The sequence below is a fragment of the Cetorhinus maximus genome, chromosome 21 (assembly GCF_964194155.1).
Source record: "Cetorhinus maximus chromosome 21, sCetMax3.hap1.1, whole genome shotgun sequence".
NCBI lineage: Eukaryota > Metazoa > Chordata > Chondrichthyes > Lamniformes > Cetorhinidae > Cetorhinus > Cetorhinus maximus.
Window position 1 is genome coordinate 41,669,902 of NC_135899.1, and position 20,253 is coordinate 41,690,154.

At 42.1% G+C, this 20,253-nt stretch overlaps 1 protein-coding gene across 4 annotated transcripts in view; it reads right to left on the reverse strand.

Moving 5' to 3' along the window:
* Nucleotides 1-347: 347 nt before the first annotated feature.
* Nucleotides 348-20,253, reverse strand: part of LOC144695849 (cornifelin homolog A-like) — an 87,252-nt gene continuing 67,346 nt past the window's right edge. For all 4 annotated transcript variants that reach the window (XM_078566885.1, XM_078566884.1, XM_078566883.1 and 1 more), the window contains one exon: nucleotides 348-468. The gene's annotated coding sequence lies outside the window, so the exon portion shown is untranslated. The remainder of the gene's footprint in view (nucleotides 469-20,253) is intronic.

Below are 20,253 nucleotides of genomic sequence, written 5' to 3' on the forward strand. Positions count from 1 at the left end.
GTCAAAGTTGGGATAGTTGGAGCTGGAGATAGTGGGAGTTCAGGATAGTTAGAGCTATGAGATAGTCGGAGCTAGGGATAGTCGGATCTGAGGATAGTCGGAGTTGGAGATAGTTAGAGTTGGGGATAGTCAGAGTTAGTATTAGTTGGAGCTGGGGATAGTTGGAGTTGGAGTTGGTCAGAGTTGGGGGTAGTGGGAGCTGGAGATAGTCGGAACTGGGGATAGTCTGAGTTGGGGAAAGTCGGAGCTGGGGATAGTCGGAACTGGGGATAGTCGGAGCTGGAGATAGTTGGAGCTAGAGATAGTACGAATTGCGGAGAGTTAGATTTAGGAGCAGCACACATCCCTTTGTATCAGATATGAATAATCTTTATTGGGGCACACAATGATCTATGTTGCTACAACATATGAACTTTATCAAAGTACATGCCAATCTTGACAAGGAGGCTTGGTCCTTCTGTGCAGCATCTGCAAAAACAAAAACCAGTGTCAGAATCTGGAACCTTGTTCCCTTAGGTGTCAATCACTCTCCTGTACCCTGATCAAATTATCCTTTCCCAAACTTGAGTCTAGACATTGAGTTTGATTGCCTATATCATGATGGCCTTATGAATAAGACCCCTCCTGTCCTCACCTGATGCCCAGATGCACATTACAGAATGGGATTCTTGGATAATAAACAGCAATTGAAGCATTGGCTGTATTTCTATTACTGAAACAATAATCCAGAGAAAAATAGAAACTTAGAAAATAGAAGCAGGAGTAGGTCATTCAGCCCTTCGAGCCTGCTCCACCATTCAGTATGATCATGGCTGATCTTCTATCTCAACGCCATACTCCTGCTCACTCCCCATACTCCTGATGTCTTTAGAGTCCAGAAATCTATCTATTTCCTTCTTAAATATGTTCCACAGCCCTCTGTGGTAAAGAATTCCACAGGTTCATCATGCTTTGAGTGAGGAGGTTTCTCCTCATCTCAGTCCTAAATGGCCCATCCCATTTCCTGAGACTGTGACCCCTGGTTCTAGAGCCCCAGCCAGAGGAAACATTATCCCTGCATCCAGCCCTGTCAGAATTTTATACGTTTCAATCAGATCCCCTCTCATTCTTCTAAACTCCAGTGAATATCGGCCTAGTCAGCCCAATCTTTCTCCATATGACAATCCTGCTATCCCAGGAATCAGTCTGGTGAACCTTCACTGCACTCCCTCTATAGCAAATATATCCTTTCTTAGGTAAGGAGACCAATATTGCCCACAATACTCCAGGTGTGGTTTCACCAAGGCCCCATATAGCTGAGTTGAAATTCCACCATGGAGTTCATAGAATCACAGAAATGGATGGTGCTGAAGGAGCTATTCAGTCCTTTGTGTCTGTGCCTGAATCTGAGTTTGGGAATTTGAATTCATGTTATTAAAAATAACCTGGAAGTCAGAAACTGGTATTAGTAAAAGCAACCACGAATCTTCAGTGCTCTGCCCTAGCCCTGAACTCACATCTTTCACTATCCCACCTCCCATCGTGTGCCCTCTCAGCTTACCTTGTCCATCAGACCCACCTCCAGCTTCTTCACACTATTCCCATTAGACTGCTGACCTCCAATTTCCCCTTCCTGGTTGCCAAGTTAGCTGATATTGTTAACAATTCCCTCCCCTCTGGCAATGTTCCCCTCCCCTTCAGGTTTACTGTCATTATCCCTCTACTCAAAAAACCCACCTTTGATATCTGTCCTTGCAAACTATATTCCATCTCCAAACTTCCTCTTCTCTCTAAAGTCCTTGGATGTGTTGTGGTCTCCCAAATCTATGATCATCTTTTGCAGAACTCCATGTTTGAATCCCTCCAATCAGGTTTCCACCCTGCCACAGTACTGAAACACCTCACATCAAAGTCACAAATGACACCCTATGTATCTGTGACCATGTTAACTTTCCCTCCTCATTCTTCTCAACCTATCTACAGACTTTGACACAGTTGACCACACCATCCTCCTCCAATGGCTCTCCACTGTCACCCAGCTGGCTGGGACCACTCTCACCTGGTTCTGTTCTTATCTGTCAATTTGGAACCAAAACATTTCCTCATTCCACTTTCAAACTGTTGCTTCTGAAGTCGCCCAAGATTTATCCTTGACCCCTTCCTATTTCTCATCTACAGTCTGCCCCTCAGTGACTTCATCCAAAAACATAGTGTCAGGTTCCACTTGTTCACAAATGACGCTGAGCTCTACCTCACCAGCAGCTCTCTCGGCCCTCCGCAGTCTCTGAACTGTCACACTGCTTGTTAAACATCCAGCACTGAAGGAGCAAAAACCTCCTTCAACTAAATATTGGAAAGACTATTGTTTTGATCCACACTCCCTGTGGTAGCGAGTTCCATATTCTCACCACTCTCTGGGCAAAGAAATTTCTCCTCAATTCCCTACTGGATTTCTTGGTGACTATCTTATATTGACAGCCTCTAGTTCTGCTCTTCCCCACAAGAGGAAACATTCTCCGTATGTGCACTCTATCAAAACCTTTCATAAGTTTAAATGTTGGGCCACCCTTCGGCCTTCTCTTTTCCAGTGAAAAGGGACCCGGCCTGTCAATCCTTTCCCGATATGTATAACCAGGCATTTCTGGTATTATCCTTGTAAATCTTCTCTTGCACCCTCTCCAATGCCTTTTTATAATATGGTAAACAGAGCTACATGCAGTGCTCTAAGGCCACAATTTTATTTTCCCCCACCCCCGCCACCCTGGCAGGTTCTGAGGCGGGGGTGGGGGCAGGGCATCGGACGGGAAGTCTGCCTTTACCCCAGTTAAGGCCCTTAAGTGGCGACTTGAGAATTCTATCTTGGGTGGGAAGGTGGGGGAGGTGGGGTGCATCTCCATCAGAAACCCCCTTCTAACTGGGGGTGCCCTCCTCTTGGCCCTCACCTGGCCCGGTGACCTCCGGAACTCATTCCCTGCCCAGCCTATCCCCCGGGACCCCAAACGCCCTTCTTGCATTCCCCCAAGGCCTTCTCTAACCTCCCTGCCCAGGGACCCCTGCCACTTACCCCTCCTCCTGGCATTTAGTTCCAGGCAGATCCCTGCAGTAACTCTTCTGGCCACTGCAGCAATATTCCTGGAGGCACTGGAGAGCTGCCGGCCAACCTGATTGGCCAGCAGCACTTCAAGGCGGGACTTCCTCCTGATGGCAGGCGGATGTCCCCCCTTATGCCAATCAATGCACATTAGAGCGTGAAACGGCATCAGGCCTGTCGGAGTCAGTGGGGATATGTTCCCCGCCAACTCTTTAGGGTTGAGGACTAAGCACCCGCCATCCTGAAAATTCAGGCCTAAGTGGTCTAACCAAGGTTTAATACAGGCATAGCATAACTTTCCTACTTTTCAATTCTTTTCCTCTAGAAATAAAACCTAGTGCTTGGTTTGTATTTTTACGGCCCTGTTAACCTGTGGGGCAACTTTTAGCGATTGATATATTTGTACTCCAATACCCCTCTGTTCCTCTACTCCACCTAGACTCTCACCTTCTAAGTAACAAGTGACCTCCTTATTCTTCTCACCAAAATGTACCACCTCACATTTATCTTTGTTGCACTTCAGTTGCCAATTATTTGTCCATTCTGCATTTAATTATCAACTCTGTCCATTGATTAATGCCCTCCTGTAATTTGTTACAATCCTGCTCAGTATTGACCAACCCCCAATATAGTGTCATTTTTAAAATTCATTCACAGGATGTGGGCTTCGCTGGCTGGGCCAGCATTTATTGCCTAACCATCATTGCCCTTGAGAAGGTGGTGGTGAGCTTCCAAAGTTCAAGTGGTTAAAGTAAATTGTGAATGGCAGTGATCCCAGTGCTGATCCTTGTGGAACACCAATTCCCACCTTCTGCCACTCTGAATAACGACCCTTTACTCCCACTCTTTACTTCCTGTATTGAAGCCAGTTACCAATCCATTCTGTCACTTGTCCCCTGACACCACATTCTGTGACCTTATTCATTAGTTGATTATGGTGCACTTTATCAAAGACCTTTTGAAAATCCAGATAAATTACATCTACAACATTACTATTGTCAACTCTCTCAGTAACCTCCTCAAAAATTCAATAAGGTTGATGAAGTAAGATTTTCTCTTTTGAAATCCATGTTGACTATTGATTATCATATTTCTCATTTCAAGATGTTCTTCTATTCTCTCCTTCAGTAAGGATTCCATTATTTTTCCTACCGCCAATGTTAAGGTCGATAATTCCATGGACATATGCTATCCCCTTCTTAATGACATTAGCTATCCACCAGTCCTCTGGCCTTGTAGTTTTTCTATCTCTTCCCCAGATTCTTTTAAAATGCATGGATACAATCCATCTGGACCAGGGTTTTTATCCCATTTGAGTTTGTTTAGTTTACTTAATACATATTTTTCTATTTTAAGTGCACTTATTTCATTGCTCATCTCATCATTCAATGTCATGCCTATTTGTTCTAACTCCCTGGTAACACTCAAAGCAAAACAATGATTCAATATTTCTGCCATTTCTCTATTGTTTGCTCTGGTATTATCCTCTTTATCTCTTAATGGTCCTATCCCCATCACAGCCTTCCTCTTTTTATTGAGGTGGCTGTAAAATGTTATATCATTTTGTTTGATGATCCTTGATAATTTAATTTCATTGTTCCCCTTTGCCTTCCTAATGTTTTTATTTTACTTTTCTCCCAAACTCTTCATATTTTCTCTTATCCTGCTCTCCTCTGATGCCTGTGTGCTTAATTTTTGCCTCTTTCCTAACCCCTCAATAGTTTCCTCATGTCTTTATTCACCCTTGGGGTCTCACTCGTATTTAGTTTATTTTTGCCTTTCAGTGGTTTCCTGCACTTTGTTGAACATGTGTTTACACAGTGAGTCATGGTAGAAGGTGATTTTTCAGACTGGAGGATGGTAGACAGGATGGTGTTCCCCAAGGGTCAGTGCTTAGGACTGCAGCTCTTTTTGATGTATGTAAATGACTTGGATATTGGAATACAGAGTAACATTTCAAAATTTGCCAATGATACCAAACTTGGATAAGTGGCTGTGATGATGATATGAATCACCTACAACAGAACACAGATAGGCTAGCAGAATTGTCAGGCAAGTGGCAGATGGAATTTAACACATAGAAGTGTAAGGTGATGCATTTTGGCAGAAGGGAGAGGGAGAGGCAATATAGACTTAATGGCACAGTTCCAAAGAGTGTATAAGAACAGTGGGACCTGGAGGTGCATGTACATCAATCATTGAAGGTGGCAGGACATACTGAGAGAGTGGTTAGCAAAGCATATGGGATCTTGGGCTTCATAAATATAGGCATTGAGTACAAAAGCAGAGAAGTTATACTGAACCTTTATAAAGCTCTGGTTAGGCACCAACTAGAGTATTGTGTCTGGTTCTGGTCACCACACTTTAGGGATGATGTGAGGGTTCTTGAGAGGCTGCAGAGGGGATTTACCAGAATGGTTCCAGGGATGGGGGATTTCAGCTACAAGGCTGGGTTGGGAAGCTGGGGTTGTTCTCCTTGGAGCAAAGGAAATTGAGGGGAGATATAACAGAGGTGTACAAGATTATGACAGGTTTAGATAAGGTAGACAAAGACGATTTCTTCCCATTGGCTGATGGTACAGGACGAGGGGAGACAGATTTAAGATTTTGGGCAAAAGCTTGGGGGAATGTGAGGAAGAACTTCTTTATACAGAGGGATCTGAGTGTCCTGGTACAGCAAGTGATTCGGAAGGCAAATAGAATATTGGCCTTTATGGCAAGGGGAATGGAACATAAAAGCAGAGAAGTTTTGCTACAACTACACAGGCCATTAGTGAAACCACATCTGGAGTATGGTAATTAGGAAAGTTAATAGAATGTTATTGCTTATTGTGAGGTGAATTAAATGCAAAAGTAGGGAGGTTATGCTTCAGTTATACAGGGCGTTAGTTAGACCACACCTGGAGTACTGTGTACAGTATTGGTCACTTTATTTAAGAAAGGATGTAAATGAATTAGAAGGAGTTCAGAGAAGGTTTACTAGATGAATACCTGGAATGGACAGGTTGTCTTATGAGGAAAGGTTGAACAGAATAGAATAGGCTTGTATCTGCTATAGTTTAGAAGAGTAAGAGGTGACTTGATTGAAACATGTAAGATCCTGAGGGGTCTTGATAGGGTGGATGTGGAGGGGACGTTTCCTCTTGTGGGAGAATCTAGAACTAGGGGTCACTATTTAAAAATAAAGGGTTGCCCATTTAGGACAGAGATGAGGAGGATTTTATTCTTTCAGAGGGCTGTGAGTCTTTGAAACTCTCTTCCTCAAAAGATGGTGGAAGCAGAGTGTTTGAATATTTTTAAGGCAGAGGTAGATAGATTCTTGATAAGTAAGGGGGTGAAAGGTTATCGGGCATAGACAGGAATGTGGAGTTGAGGTTATAATCAGATCAGCCATGATCTTATTGATTGGCGGAGCAGGCTCGAGGGGCCAAGTGGCCTACTCCTGCTCCTAATTCATATGTTTGTATGCTCAATGCAGAGAAATGTGAAGTTCTTCCTACCAAAAAGAATTACATGGAGAGTGTGTAAAATGGCAGGTACTACTCTAAAGGATGTGCAGGCGCAAAGGGACCTGGGTAGATATGTGCATAAATCATTGAAGGTGGCAGGACAGGTTGGGAGAGCAGTTAATAAAGCATACAGTGTCCTGGGTTTTATTAATAGGAGTATAGAGTACAAGAGTAAGGATGTTATGCTGAACTTGTTTCATTCACTAGTTTGGCCTCAGCTGGAGTTTTGCCTAGTTCTGGGTGCCGCACTTTAGGAAGGATGTGAAGGCATTAGAGAGAGTGCAGAAAGGGTTCACAAGAATGGTTCCAGGATGAGGAACTTCAGTTATGAAGATAGATTGGAGAAGTTAGGACTGTTCTCCTTGGAGAAAAGAAGGTTGACAGGAAATTTGATAGAGGTATTCAAAATCATGAGAGATTTGGACAGAGTAGTTGGGAGAAACTGTTCCCACTTGTGAAAGGATCGAGAACAGAGGGCACAGATTTAAAGTAATTAGTATGTCCCACCCAGAAGCCAGGAAGGAAAATATGTACCTACGTCAACCTGGCTACTTTATAAAATTATTATTCTATTTTTTTAAATGGACAAATGTCAGAAAGATATAATAATTTTTATAATGTTATTGGAATTCATTGTAAAGTAGAGTAACAGTGGGGTCTGTGTCTATGGGTATGTGTTTGCATTTGGTGCTTAATTGAATTAAAGGCAGCTGGTCTGAAGGCTTTGATGTATTAGAAGATAAGCTAAGTTTGAAATGTTAAGTAGGTGAACATGGAGAATGTTTTAGAATGTAAGGTGTAAAGGGAACATCTGCTTTTGTAAATAAACCAGACCAGCTTGAATTCAAAAGAGGGAGTGAAATGTTACACCTAGCCAGGAGAAGTTAAGAAACAGTGTGCTTATTTTTCCCAAAAATTACTGGCAAAATTGGTACTTTGATAGATTTTTATTATTAGAGAGGTAAAAGTTCAAAGACATCATGAAACAATGGGAATTTGCATTCAAAGGGGAAAGTATGTATAAAGGAGAGAAGGCTGTGTGTAAGGGAAGGCACTCTAAGATCTAACACAAATGTGAAAAGCCTCCAGCATCTAAGCCTCAAGCTGCTGTCTACAAGGAACTGAAGCTGAGAAAAACTCACTTTGAATTCAGCTCTTCAGGGTACTGTGTGTTACGTTGTCTGGGCATTTTATAATCTATGTGTCTCACTATTGTCTTAGCAGACATGTAACTGGGGTTTAGATCAATTAGGGGATTTAGAAGTTATCATAATAGTAATTTGTACATCTATGTATGTGCTTACAAATCATTTCTTCTGTTAATTTAATTTAATTTTGTAAGAAACATATAAGATGTGGTGGCCTTTTTACTGAATTCAAATCTGTATCTGGAAATAAGTACAAATTGCAAATAGTTGTGGCAGCTGCTTCAAGTTCCCCTCTGGGATTTTGGCAGCTTGGCATTTACCATCCATCTGCCATAACAGAAATTGGGGACTTGTCCGGGATATATTTGAGATTCCTTCATTGGTTTGGAGTTAGTGAATCTTAAGGTTATGAGTACGAGAAGCACTTTGAATTCTGCAGTTGGTGTGAGGTTTTGTTTTTAGTGGTGAGACTACAATATGGCTTTGGCAATTGCTAAGACTTATCTGGGAGTTGAGTTATAACTTTGGCTGGTTTATAAAAGGTAAATAATGTTAAGTTGATGGAATTTGTGAATAAGTTATAATTGGGATTACCTGAAGGGACAAAGAAAGTGGACAGAATTGAAGGTACAGCACAGCATTAAAGTTAGAACTGAGACTTCAGTTATAAATGAAGAAGCTTGAACTTGAACAAGCAAAGGAAATTTTAAAAAATGGAACTAGAGGCAGCAGAAAAGGAAAGGGCAGAAAAAGGAAAAGAGAGGGCATTTCAAAGGGAGCAAGTGGAAAGGCAGAGGGAACAAAGGAAGCAGGAGGTGGAATTCCAGGCAAGAGAGGAGGATAAAGAAAGAGATGCAAGGGAAAGAGAGAAGGAACGAGAAAAGGAAAACCAGCTTAAAAGGCTGGAAGTTAAAAAGAGACCCCAGATTTTGAAAAGTTCTGATGATGAGAAAACCTTTAACCTAAAACCCAGTGGGGAGATGTTTAAATTTGTACAAGCTCTTCCAAAGTTTGAGGAAAGGGATGTTGAAGCATTCTTTATTTCATTTGTGAAGATAGCTAAACAGATGAAATGGCCACAGGAAAACTGGACATTGTTGTTACAATACAGGCTGGTGGGTACAGGACATAAGCTTTATGCTCCACTGTCAGAAGAAATGTCTGTGAAATATGATGTAGTTAAAAAAAAGGCTATTTTGGGAGCATATGAGTTGATTCCTGAGGCATACAGGCAGAAATTTAGGAATATGAGAAAACAGCCCGGACAAACTTATATTGAATTTGAAAGAGTAAAATAAAGTAATTTTGACCGGTGGATACGGACATTAAAGATAAAGACAACATATACAGCTCTTAGAGAAGTAATTCTTTTGAAAGAATTTAAAGGTTCAATTCTTTCAGTAGGGAGAACTCATGTGGAGGAACAGAGGGTTCAAACGGTAAGACAAGCAGCAGAGATAGCTGATGATTATGAGTTAGTTCATAGAGCTAAACCTTTTTTGTCACCCTTTTAAATCAGAGAAGGATAGAAAGGGGGAAGGTGAGAGGAAGGTGGGTAGTTAGGGAAGAGGAGTAGGTGGAAATTCCCAGGAGGTTTTTTCTCAGAATAAAAAGGAAGGTGCTGAGATAGGAGTGACACACGAAAATTGAGGTGTTTTCATTGTAACAAAGTTGCGCACACAAAGTCAGTGTGCTGGAAATTTCAGGGGAAATCTGCTGGAATTATAGGGGTGCAGAAAAGTGCTAGAAGTAAAAGTACTGTGGGTTCTGAGGTTCAGGCACAGGAAAAAACAGTGGTTTGTGTACAGGTAAAACAGGAAGAATCAGTGATAGGTAAAGAAGTGGGAATATGTTCACAATTTACCCAAGAGAATTCTAAGGAGCAGGTTGCAGACATGTTTAAAGATTTTGTATGTGAAGGGAAAGTCTTTCCATGTGTACAGGATGGAGTAGGTAAAGATGTTTAAAGGGGAACCAGAGTGTTAGAGCAGATAGTGAGGTGGAGGAGGATAAAGGTCAAGCGAGGAATGCATGTATAGACAGAAATCAAAGGTTTGTATGGGATAGAAATGTTCTCAGGTGCATCTATTTCAATGCAAAGGAGTATTGTCAGAAAGGCAAATGAGCTTAGGGCGTGGATTGGCACGTGGGATTATGACATTATTGCTATTAGTGAGACTTGGTTGCAGGAGGGGCAGGACTGGCAGCTCAATGTTCCGGGGTTCCGTTGTTTCAGACGTGATGGAGGGGGAGGGATGAAAGGCGGAGGAGTGGCATTACTAGTCAGGGAAACTATCACAGCTGTGCATAAGCAGGACAGCCCGGAGGGCTCATCTACAGAGGCCATATGGGTGGAGCTGAGGAATGGGAAAGGTGTGACCACACTAATAGGGTTGTATTATAGACCACCCAATAGTCAGAGAGAATTGGAGGAGCAAATCTGTAGAGAGATAGCAGACCGATGTAAGAAACAGAAAGTTGTGATAGTAGGAGATTTTAACTTTCCACATATTGACTGGGACTCCCATACTGTAAAAGGGCTGGATGGCTTGGAGTTTGTCAAATGTGTTCAGGAAAGTTTTCTAAATCAATATATAGAGGTACCAACAAGAGAGGATGCAATACTTGATCTCCTATTAGGGAACCAGGTAGGTCAGGTGACAGAAGTATGTGTAGGCGAACATTTTGGGTCCAGCGACCACAATGTCATTAGTTTTAAGTTAATTATGGATAAGGATAGGTCTGGTCCTCGAGCTGAGATTCTAAATTGGAGAAAGGCCAATTTTGTGGAAATGAGAAAGGATCTAGGAAGAGTGGATTGGGATAAGTTGTTTTCTGGCAAGGATGTGTTCAGTAAGTGGAAGGCATTCAAAGGCGAAATTTTGAGAGTGCAGAGTTTGCATGTTCCTGTCAGGATTAAAGGCAAAGTTAACAGGCATAGGGAACCTTGGTTTTCAAAGGATATTGGCGATCTGGTTAAGAAGAAGAGAGAGGTGAGCAGGTTTAGGCAACAAGGAGCAAATGAGGTACTTGTAGAGTATAGAAAATGTAAGAAAATACTAAAGAAGGAAATCAGGAAGGCAAAAAGTAGACATGAGGTTGCTTTGGCAGATAATGTGAAGGTAAACCCGAAGGGTTTCTACAAGTATATTAAGAGTAAAAGGTTAGTAAGGGACACAATTGGTCCCCTTGAAGATCAGATTGGTCATCTATGTGTGGAGCCTCACGAGATGGGGGAGATCTTAAACAGTTTTTTTTGCATCAGTATTTACTCAGAAAACTGGCATAGTGTATAATGAAGGAAGGGAAACAAGTAGTAGTGTCATGGAACACATAGAGATTAAAGAGGAGGAGGTGCTTGCTGCCTTACAGCGAATAAAGGTAGATAAATCCCCCGGGCCTGACATGATATTCCCTCGGACCTTGAGGGAGACTAGTGTAGAAATTGCAGGGGCCCTGGCAGAAATATTTAAAATGTCCTTAGCTACGGGTGAGGTGCTGGAGGATTGGAAGGTAGCTCATGTTGTTCCGTTGTTTAAAAAAGGGTCCAAAAGTAAACCAGGTAATTACAGGCCAGTGAGCCTGACGTCAGTAGTAGGTAAATTATTGGAAGGTGTTCTGAGAGATCGGATATACAATTATTTGGACAGCCAAGGGCTGATTAAGGATAGTCAGCATGGCTTTGTGAGTGGTAGGTCGTGTTTAACAAACCTTGTAGAGTTTTTCGAGGATGTTACCAAGAAAGTAGATGAAGGAAAGGCTGTGGATGTTGTCTACATGGACTTTAGTAAGGCCTTTGACAAAGTCCCATATGGGAGGTTAGTTCAGAAGGTTCAGACACTTGGTATCCATGGAGAGGTTGTAAACTGGATTCGAAATTGGCTGTGTGGGAGAAGACAGAGAGTGGTAGTGAATGATTGCTTCTCAGACTGGAGGTCTGTGACTAGTGGTGTGCCTCAGGGATCTGTGCTGGGACCATTGTTGTTTGTTGTCTATATCAATGATTTGGATGATAATGTGGTAAATTGGATCAGCAAGTTTGCTGATAACACTAAGATTGGCGGCGTTGTGGACAGCGAGGGAGGCTTTCAAAGCTTGCAGAGAGATCTGGACCAACTGGAAAAATGGGCCAGAAAATGGCAGATGGAATTTAATGTGGAAAAGTATGAGGTGTTGCATTTTGGAAGGACAAACCAAGGTAGGACATACACAGAAAATGGTAGGGCACTGAGGAGTGCGGAGGAACAAAGGGATCTGGGAGTTCAGATACATAATTCCCTGAAGGTGGCGTCACTGGTAGCCAGGGTTGTAAAGAAAGCTTTTGGCATACTGGCCTTCATAAATCAAAGTATTGAGTATAGGAGTTGGGATGTTATGGTGAGGTTGTATATTGGTGAGGCCAACTTTGGAGTATTGTGTGCAGTTCTGGTCGCCTAACTACAGGAAGGATATCAGTAAGATTGAGAGAGTGCAGAGAAGATTTACTAGGATGTTGCCGGGTCTTAAGGAGTTGAGTTACAGGGAAAGATTAAACAGGTTATGACTTTATTCCTTGGAGCGTAGAAGAATGAGGGGAGATTTGATAGAAGTTTACAAAATTATGAGGGGTATAGACAGAGTAAATGCGAGTAAGCTCTTTCCACTTAGATTAGGAGAGATAAACATGAGAGGACATGGTTTTAGTGTGAAAGGGGAAAGGTTTAGGGGGAACATTAGGGGGAACTTCTTCACTCAGAGAGTGGTAAGAGTGTGGAACGAGCTACCATCTGACGTGGTAAATGCGGGCTCACTCTTAAGTTTTAAGAATAAATTGGATAGATACATGGATGGGAGAGGTCTGGAGGGTTATGGACCTTGTGCAGGTCAATGGGACTAGCGGAATAATATTTCGGCACAGACTAGAAGGGCTGAATGGCCTGTTTTCTGTGCTGTAGTGTTCTATGGTTCTATGGATCTATATTAAAGTTTTAAGAGATACAGGAGCTAGATAATCCTTAATGTTGCAGGATAGTGATATTTGTTGTTCAGAGGGAGTATTGCAGGAATAGGTGATAATTAAGTGAGGTTCATGGAGATATTAAACCTATTCCCTTGTGGAAGGTAAATCTAAAAAGTAAATGGAAAATTGGTGAAGTGACTGTTGGAGTGGTGGAAAAATTGTCGTTTGCAGGGTTTCATTTTATTTTGGGTAATGATATAGCTGGATCACAGATGTGGGCGATGCCTATGGTAGTTGAGCAGCCTGTAGAAGTGTTTTCAACAGAAGAGTTGCAGAGAGAGCATTCTGGATTGTTTCCCGATTGCGTGATAACGAGATCACAGGCTCATAGGTTGAAACCAGAAGAGCAGGAATTTCAAATGCAGAGGGAAGGTGTGGAAGTCCAATTAGCTGCCATTGTGTTTGATAACATTGTTCAGGAAAAAAGAACAGAGGACAATTCAGCTGAAGTGTTTAACTGAAGGCTGTTAGTGGAGTTAGAGAAAAAGGATACGCATATAAAACATTTATATCAGACAGCCTACTCAGAATCAGGGGCAAAATGTATTCCAGAATGCTATTACCTTTAAGGGTAATGTTTTAATGAGAAAATGGAGGTCTTATCGTGTTTCAGCAAATGAAAGTTGGAGGGAGGTACATCAGATTGTAATTCCATTTGGATATAGGAATGAGATTCTGAGGCTAGCTCATGAAATTCCAATGGGAGGGTATTTAGGAATTAGAAAGACACAGGTGAATATGCAAAAACATTTTTTTGGCCTGGATTGCATAGGTATGTAGTCAAATTCTGTGGAACATGTCAGGTGATAAGGAAACCACAAGCAGTGATTAAGCTGGCGCCTTTAATTCCAATTCCAGCATTTGAAGAACCTTTTACTAGGGTCATGATTGATTATGTAGGACCCCTCCCTAAGACTAAAAGTGGAAATCAGTATTTACTTACAATAATGCATGTGTCTACCAGGTTTCCTGAAGCAATACCGTTGAGAAATATTACAACAAAAAATATTGTGTAAGAGTTAACTAATTTTTTTTTACAAGATATGGTTTACCTAAAGAAATACAATCAGATCAGGGTTCAAATTTCATGTCACAGCTGTTTAAGGAAGTAATCAACAATTTGGGATAAAACAATTTAAGTCAACAGCTTATCATCCCAGGTCACAAGGGACTTTGGAAAGATGGTATCAAACTCTAAAAACTATGATGAGAGTGTTCAGTCAGGATTATCCACAGAATTGGGATACTGGAATTCCATTCTTGTTATTTGCTATTAGAGACGCTCCTAATGCATCGACTAGTTCAGTCTTTTCAAACTAGTTTATGGTCATGAGGTAAGGGGACTGCTGAAATTGATTTATGAGAAATTGGTGGGTCAAAATTCAGAAACTAGTCTCCTGGATTATGTATCAAACTTCAGCAAGAGATTGGACAGAGCATGTGAATCGCCTAGGGAACATTTAAAGATATCACAGCAAGTGATGTAAGTGAAAGCAGACAGGAAGGCTACAGCTTAGAATTTTGTTGCTGGAGAGAAAGTGCTAGCTCTGTTACTAGTACTGGATGACTCATTAAAGGCAAGGTTTATTGGGCCATACAGGATTGAAAAGAAACTGAATGAAGTAAATTATTTAATAAATACTCCAGATAGAAGAAAGAAGCAAAGGATGTGTCAAGTAATTATGCTTAAAAAGCACTTTGACAGGGAAGAGGATCAACAGGAGGTGTTAGTAGTAGTAGATAATGAGAAAGACGTGGAAATGCAGGATTCTGAAATTGATTTTCCTCTAATATAATTGGATAATGAGGGGGTACTTGAAAATTTAAATGTAATACTAAATTACCTTCCAGACAAGGGCCAAAGTGATTTGGGAAAGCTATTGCAGTCACGCAAAGCTATTTGTGGAAATAAGTTGGGGAGGACAGATTTAGCTAAACATGATGTGTCTGTAGAAGTTTCATCTTCGATAAAGCAACATCTTTATAGATTAAATCTGGCAAAGTTATTACAAGTACAGAAAGAAACTGACTTCATGCTTCAAAATGATGTCATTGAGTCTAGTTGCAGTAATTGGAGTTCACCTATTGTGCTGGTACCGAAACCGGATGGAACACAAAGACTGTGTGTGGACTATCGAAAGGTGAGTGCGGTGACAAAAATGGATTCATATCCCATATCACGGTTGGAAGATTGCATTGAAAATGTGGGACAATCAAAATTTATCACAAAGATTGACTTGCTAAAAGGATATTGGCAAATATCGTTATCGGAGAGAGCAAAGGAGATATCAGCTTTCCTAATGCCAAGTGGACTACATCAGTTTTAAGTCATGCCATTTGGTATGAAGAATTCACCTGCAACATGATAAACAAAGTAATTGAAGGTCTGAGCAATTGTGCTGTTTATATTGATGACTTGATAGTCTTTAGTGGGACGTGCATTTACAGCATCTGGAAGAATTACTTACTCGACTACAAGAAGATAATTTGATGATGAACTTGGCTAAAAGTGAATTTGTAAAAGCGCAAATTACATACCTAGGCCATTCCATTGGACATGGTAATGTGGCTCCGAGAGATGTGAAAGTCAAGGCTATCGTGGATTTCCCTGTGCCTACAACAAAAGTTTTGAGGGTTTTAAGATTTCTGGGCAGGAGTGGGTTTTACCAGGAATTTGTACCAAATTTTAGCAGTGTGGCTGCTCCACTGACTGAACTATCAAAAAAGAACAAGAAGTTTCAATGGACATGAGTGTCAGAAGGCATTTGACAGTTTGAAAACTGCACTAACTACGACACCAGTTTTGGCAATACCCAATTACACCAAACAATTTAAGATGGCCGTTGACACAAGCAATGGAAGTATTGGGGCTGTACTGTTACAAGAAGATGAAAATGGAATTGAAAGACCAATAGGGTATTTTTCACGATATTCAATGATCGAAAAGGAAACTTTGGGTTTGGTGTTAGCGTTGCAACATTTTGAGATTTACATTGCAAACAATTCATCAGAAACAATTGTTTATACAGACCACAATCATTTAAAGTTTCTGGACAAATTTCGAGACAGAAGTGCAAGGCTATTCAGATGGAGTTTATTACTACAACCTTTTAATCTACAGATTATACATGTGGTGGGATGAGAAAATATGATTGCAGATGCTTTATCAAAAGTTTGAAGCTTAAAAGGAAAATTGGACATTTAGAAACGTGGGGCAGAATTTTCTGCCTGTCAAGCGGGCGGGTCAGACCCAATCTCCGGCAGGCAGGGAGCCGATCCCCGCCGGAGAGGCGGGCCCCACCGCCATTTTAAGTGGGTGGGCCAATTAAGGCTAAGTGCTGCCTCAGGGAGATCACTGAAAGCCTCATAAACTTTAAAAATAGGAAAATAAAAAAATCATTAACATGTCCCCCTCATGTGACAATGTCACATGAGATGGGACATGTTAATAAATTTCAGTGAAACTTCAATAAAGTGTTTTAAACCCTCCATGAAACCTCATCCCACTGGTGGATGAGGTTTCATGTTTTTTCAGAAGCCCACCAGGGCTCCTGGCCTGCCCACCAACCTTAAGTTTGGACAGGCAGGTCCTTTAATTGCTTTAATTATCCTGTCAATGGCCTCAATTGGCCATTGACAGGTCGGCGTGCGGACAGCTGATCTTGCTGTGCCCCCACCTTCCTGAAGATTTAAATGGGTCGGGATGACATCGGGGGTTCCCCCGATGTCATCCCGCATCATTTTCGCGTCAGCGAGCGGGACCCGCCCCCAGCTCGCTGACGGAAAAATTCAGCCCCTGGACTCTGAACTGGAATGCTCTCTGTTGATGTGAATGATTTGTATATATAGAACAAAGAACAAAGAAAAGTACAGCACAGGAACAGGCCCTTCGGCCCTCCAAGCCTGCGCCGATCATATTGCCCGTCACTAAAGCATTTTGCACTTCCGGGGTCCATATCCCTCTAATCCCATCCTATTCATGTATTTGTCAAGCTGCCTCTTAAACACCACTATCGTAACTGCTTCCACCACCTCCTCTGGCAGTGAATTCCAGACACTCACTACCCTCTGCGTAAAAAACTTGCCCCGTACATCTCCTCTATAGTTTTCTCCTTTCACCTTAAATCTATGTCCCCTAGTAATTGACTCTTCCACCCTGGGAAAAAGCTTCTGACTATCTACTCTGTCCATGCCACTCATAATTTTGTAAACTTCTATCAAGTCACCCCTCAATCTCCGTCACTCTAGTGAGAACAATCCGTGTTTCTCCAACCTCTCCTCATAGCTAATAACTTCCAGACCAGGCAGCATCCTGGTAAACCTCCTCTGCACCCTCTCCAATGCCTCCATATCTTTCTGGTAATGTGGCGACCAGAATTGCACGCAATATTCCAAGTGTTGCCTAACCAAGGTTCTATACAGCTGCAGCATGACTTCCCAGCTTTTATACTGAATACACCTGCCAATGAAGGCAAGCATGCCATATGCCTTCCTGACTACCTTATCCACCTGCGTTGCCACTTTCAGTGACCTGTGGTCCTGTACACCCAGATCCCTCTGCCCGTTGATGCACTTAACGGTTCTGCCATTTACTGTTATGTTATAATATAATATAAAATAATTCTATTAATATAATATAATAATATAGTTTTGTTAATCCATGCATCTGGTAATGTAATAGTGTAAGTATATAGATAGGTATAGGAGATAGTATAAGATGGGTTAATAAAAATGAAGCTGTCTTTTAAAATTATGACAGTTCACTTTTTAATAAGGAGGGGGATGTCAGGAAGATATAATAATGTCCATAATGTTATTGGAATTTATTGTAAAATAGAGTCTGTGTCTATATGTGTCTGTGTGTGTGTGAGACTCAACTGAATTAGAGGCAGCTAGTCTGGATGCTTTGAAGTAAGAAGAGAAGTTAGGTTTGCAATGTTAATTAGGTAAACATGGGGAAGTTTTAGAATGTGGAGTGTAAAGGAGGCAATTTGCATATTTAAACAAACTAGTGTGGATTGAATTCAAAAGTGGGGGTGTAATGTATACATAGCCAGCAGAAGTAGTAAAAACTAATGTGTTTACTGAATTTTCCCAAAGATTACTGGTAAAATTTAGTGCTATGAGAGATTTTATTTATCAGAAATATAAAGTCCAAAGACATAGTGAAACAATAGGTATTTGCATTCAAAGGGGAAAATATGTATAAAGGAACGAAGTGTGAAACCCCTTCAGCATGTATGTACCAAACTGCTGCCTTCAGGGTCTGAGGTTAAGAGAACTCACGTTGAATTCAACTGTTCAGGGTATCGTTTACTCTGCCTGAGCCTTTTAAAATCTATGTGCCCTACTGACAAAAGTGTAACTGGGAGTCAGATTGAGTAGGGGATTTAGAGGTTATCATAGTAGGAATTTGTAGATCGATGTATGAATTTAAAGCCATTTCTTCTATTAATAAATGTTTAATCGAGTTTTGTAAAAACCTAAAGGACTTGGTGGTCTTATTACTAGGCATGCATTTTGAAATTTATACAAATTGCAAAACAAGTTGTGGTAGTTATTTCAAGTTTCCCTTTGGGATTTGAACAACTCAGCATTTACCATCGACTGTGCCATAACACCCAGCAGAGGTGGTGGCACAGTGGCGTACAGTTGGGAGGGAGTTGCCCTGGGTGTCCTTAACATCGACTCAGGACCCCATGAAGTCTCATAGCATCAGGTCAAACATGGGCAAGGAAACCTCCTGCTAATTACCACATACTGCCCTCCCTCAGCTGATGAATCAGTGCTCCTCCATGTTGAACACCACTTGGAGGAAGCACTGAGGGTGGCAAGGCTCAGAATGTAGTCTGGGTGGGGGGACTTCAATGTCCATCACCAAGAGTGGCTCAGTAACATCACTACTGACAAGCTGGGCGAGTCCTAAAGGACATAGCTGCTAGACTGGGTCTGCGGCAGGTAGTGAGGTGAACCAACAAGAGGGAAAAAAATACTTTACCTCGTCCTCACCAATCTTACCACATATGCATCTGTCCATGGCAGTATCGGTAGGAGTGATCATTGCACAGTTGTTGTGGAGATGGAGACCTGCCTTCATATTGAGGACATCCTCCATCGTGTTGTGTGGTGCTACCACCATGCTAAATAGGATAGATTTTAAACAGGTCTAGCAACTCAAGACTGGGCACCCATGCGGCACTGTGGGCCATCAGCAGCAACAGAATTGTACTCAAACACAATCTGTAACCTCATGGTCCGGCATATCCCCGACTCTACCATTACAATCAAGCCTGGGGATCAACCCTGGTTCAATGAAGAGTGCAGGAGGGCAAGCCAGGAGCAGCACCAGGCATAGCTAAAAATGAGGTGTCAACCTGGTGAAGCTATAACACAGGACTACTTGCATGTCAAACAGCTTAAGCAGCAAGTGACAGACAGATCTAAGCGATCCCACAACCAACAGATCAGATCTAAGCTCTGCAGTCCTGCCACATCCAGTTGTGAATGGTCGAGGACAATTAAACAACTCACTGGAGGAGGAGGCTCCACAAATATCCTCATCCTCAATGATGGGGGAGCCCAGCACGTCAGTGCCAAAGACAAGGCTGAAGCATTTGCTACAATCTCCAGCCAGAAGTGCCGAGTGGATGATCCATCTCAGCCTCCTCCAGAGGTCCCCAGCATAACAGATGCCAGTCTTCAGCCAATTCGATTCACTCCACATGATACCAAGGGCCCTGACAATATTCCGGTAATAGTACTGAAGACTTGTGCTCCAGAACCTGCCGCGCCCCTAGCCAAGCTGTTCCAGTACAGCTACAACACTGGCATCTACCCGGCTATGTGGGAAATTGCCCAGGTTTGTCCTGTAAACAAAGAGCAGGACAAATCCAACCCAGCCAATTACTGCTCCATCAGTCTACTCTTGATCATCAGTAAAGTAATGGAAGGGGTCATTAACAGTGCTTTCAAGTGGCACTTGCTTAGCAATAACCTGCTCACTGACACCCAGTTTGGGTTCCGTCAGGGCCACTCAGCTCCTGACCTCATTACAGCCTTGGCACAAACATGGGCAAAAGAGCTGAGCTCCCGAGGTGAGGTAAGAGTGACTGCCCTTGAATCAAGGCTGCATTTGACTAAGTGTGGCATCAAGGAGCCCTAGCAAAACTGGTGTCAATGGGAATCAGGGGGAAAACTCTCCACTGGTTGGAGTCATACCTAGCACAAAGGAAGCTAGCTGTGGTTGTTAGAGGTCAGACATCTCAGCTCCAGGACATCACTGCAGGAGATCCTCAGGGTAGTGTCCTCGGCCCAGCCATCTTCAGCTGCTTCATCAATGACCTTCCTTCCATCATAAGGTCAGAAGTGGGGATGTTCACTGATGATTGCACAATGTTCAGCACCATTCGTGATTCCTCAGATACTGATGTAGTCCATGTCCAAATGCAGCAAGACTTGGATAATAACCAGGCTTGAACTGACAAGTGGCAAATAACATTCGTGCCACACAAGTGGCAGGCAATGATC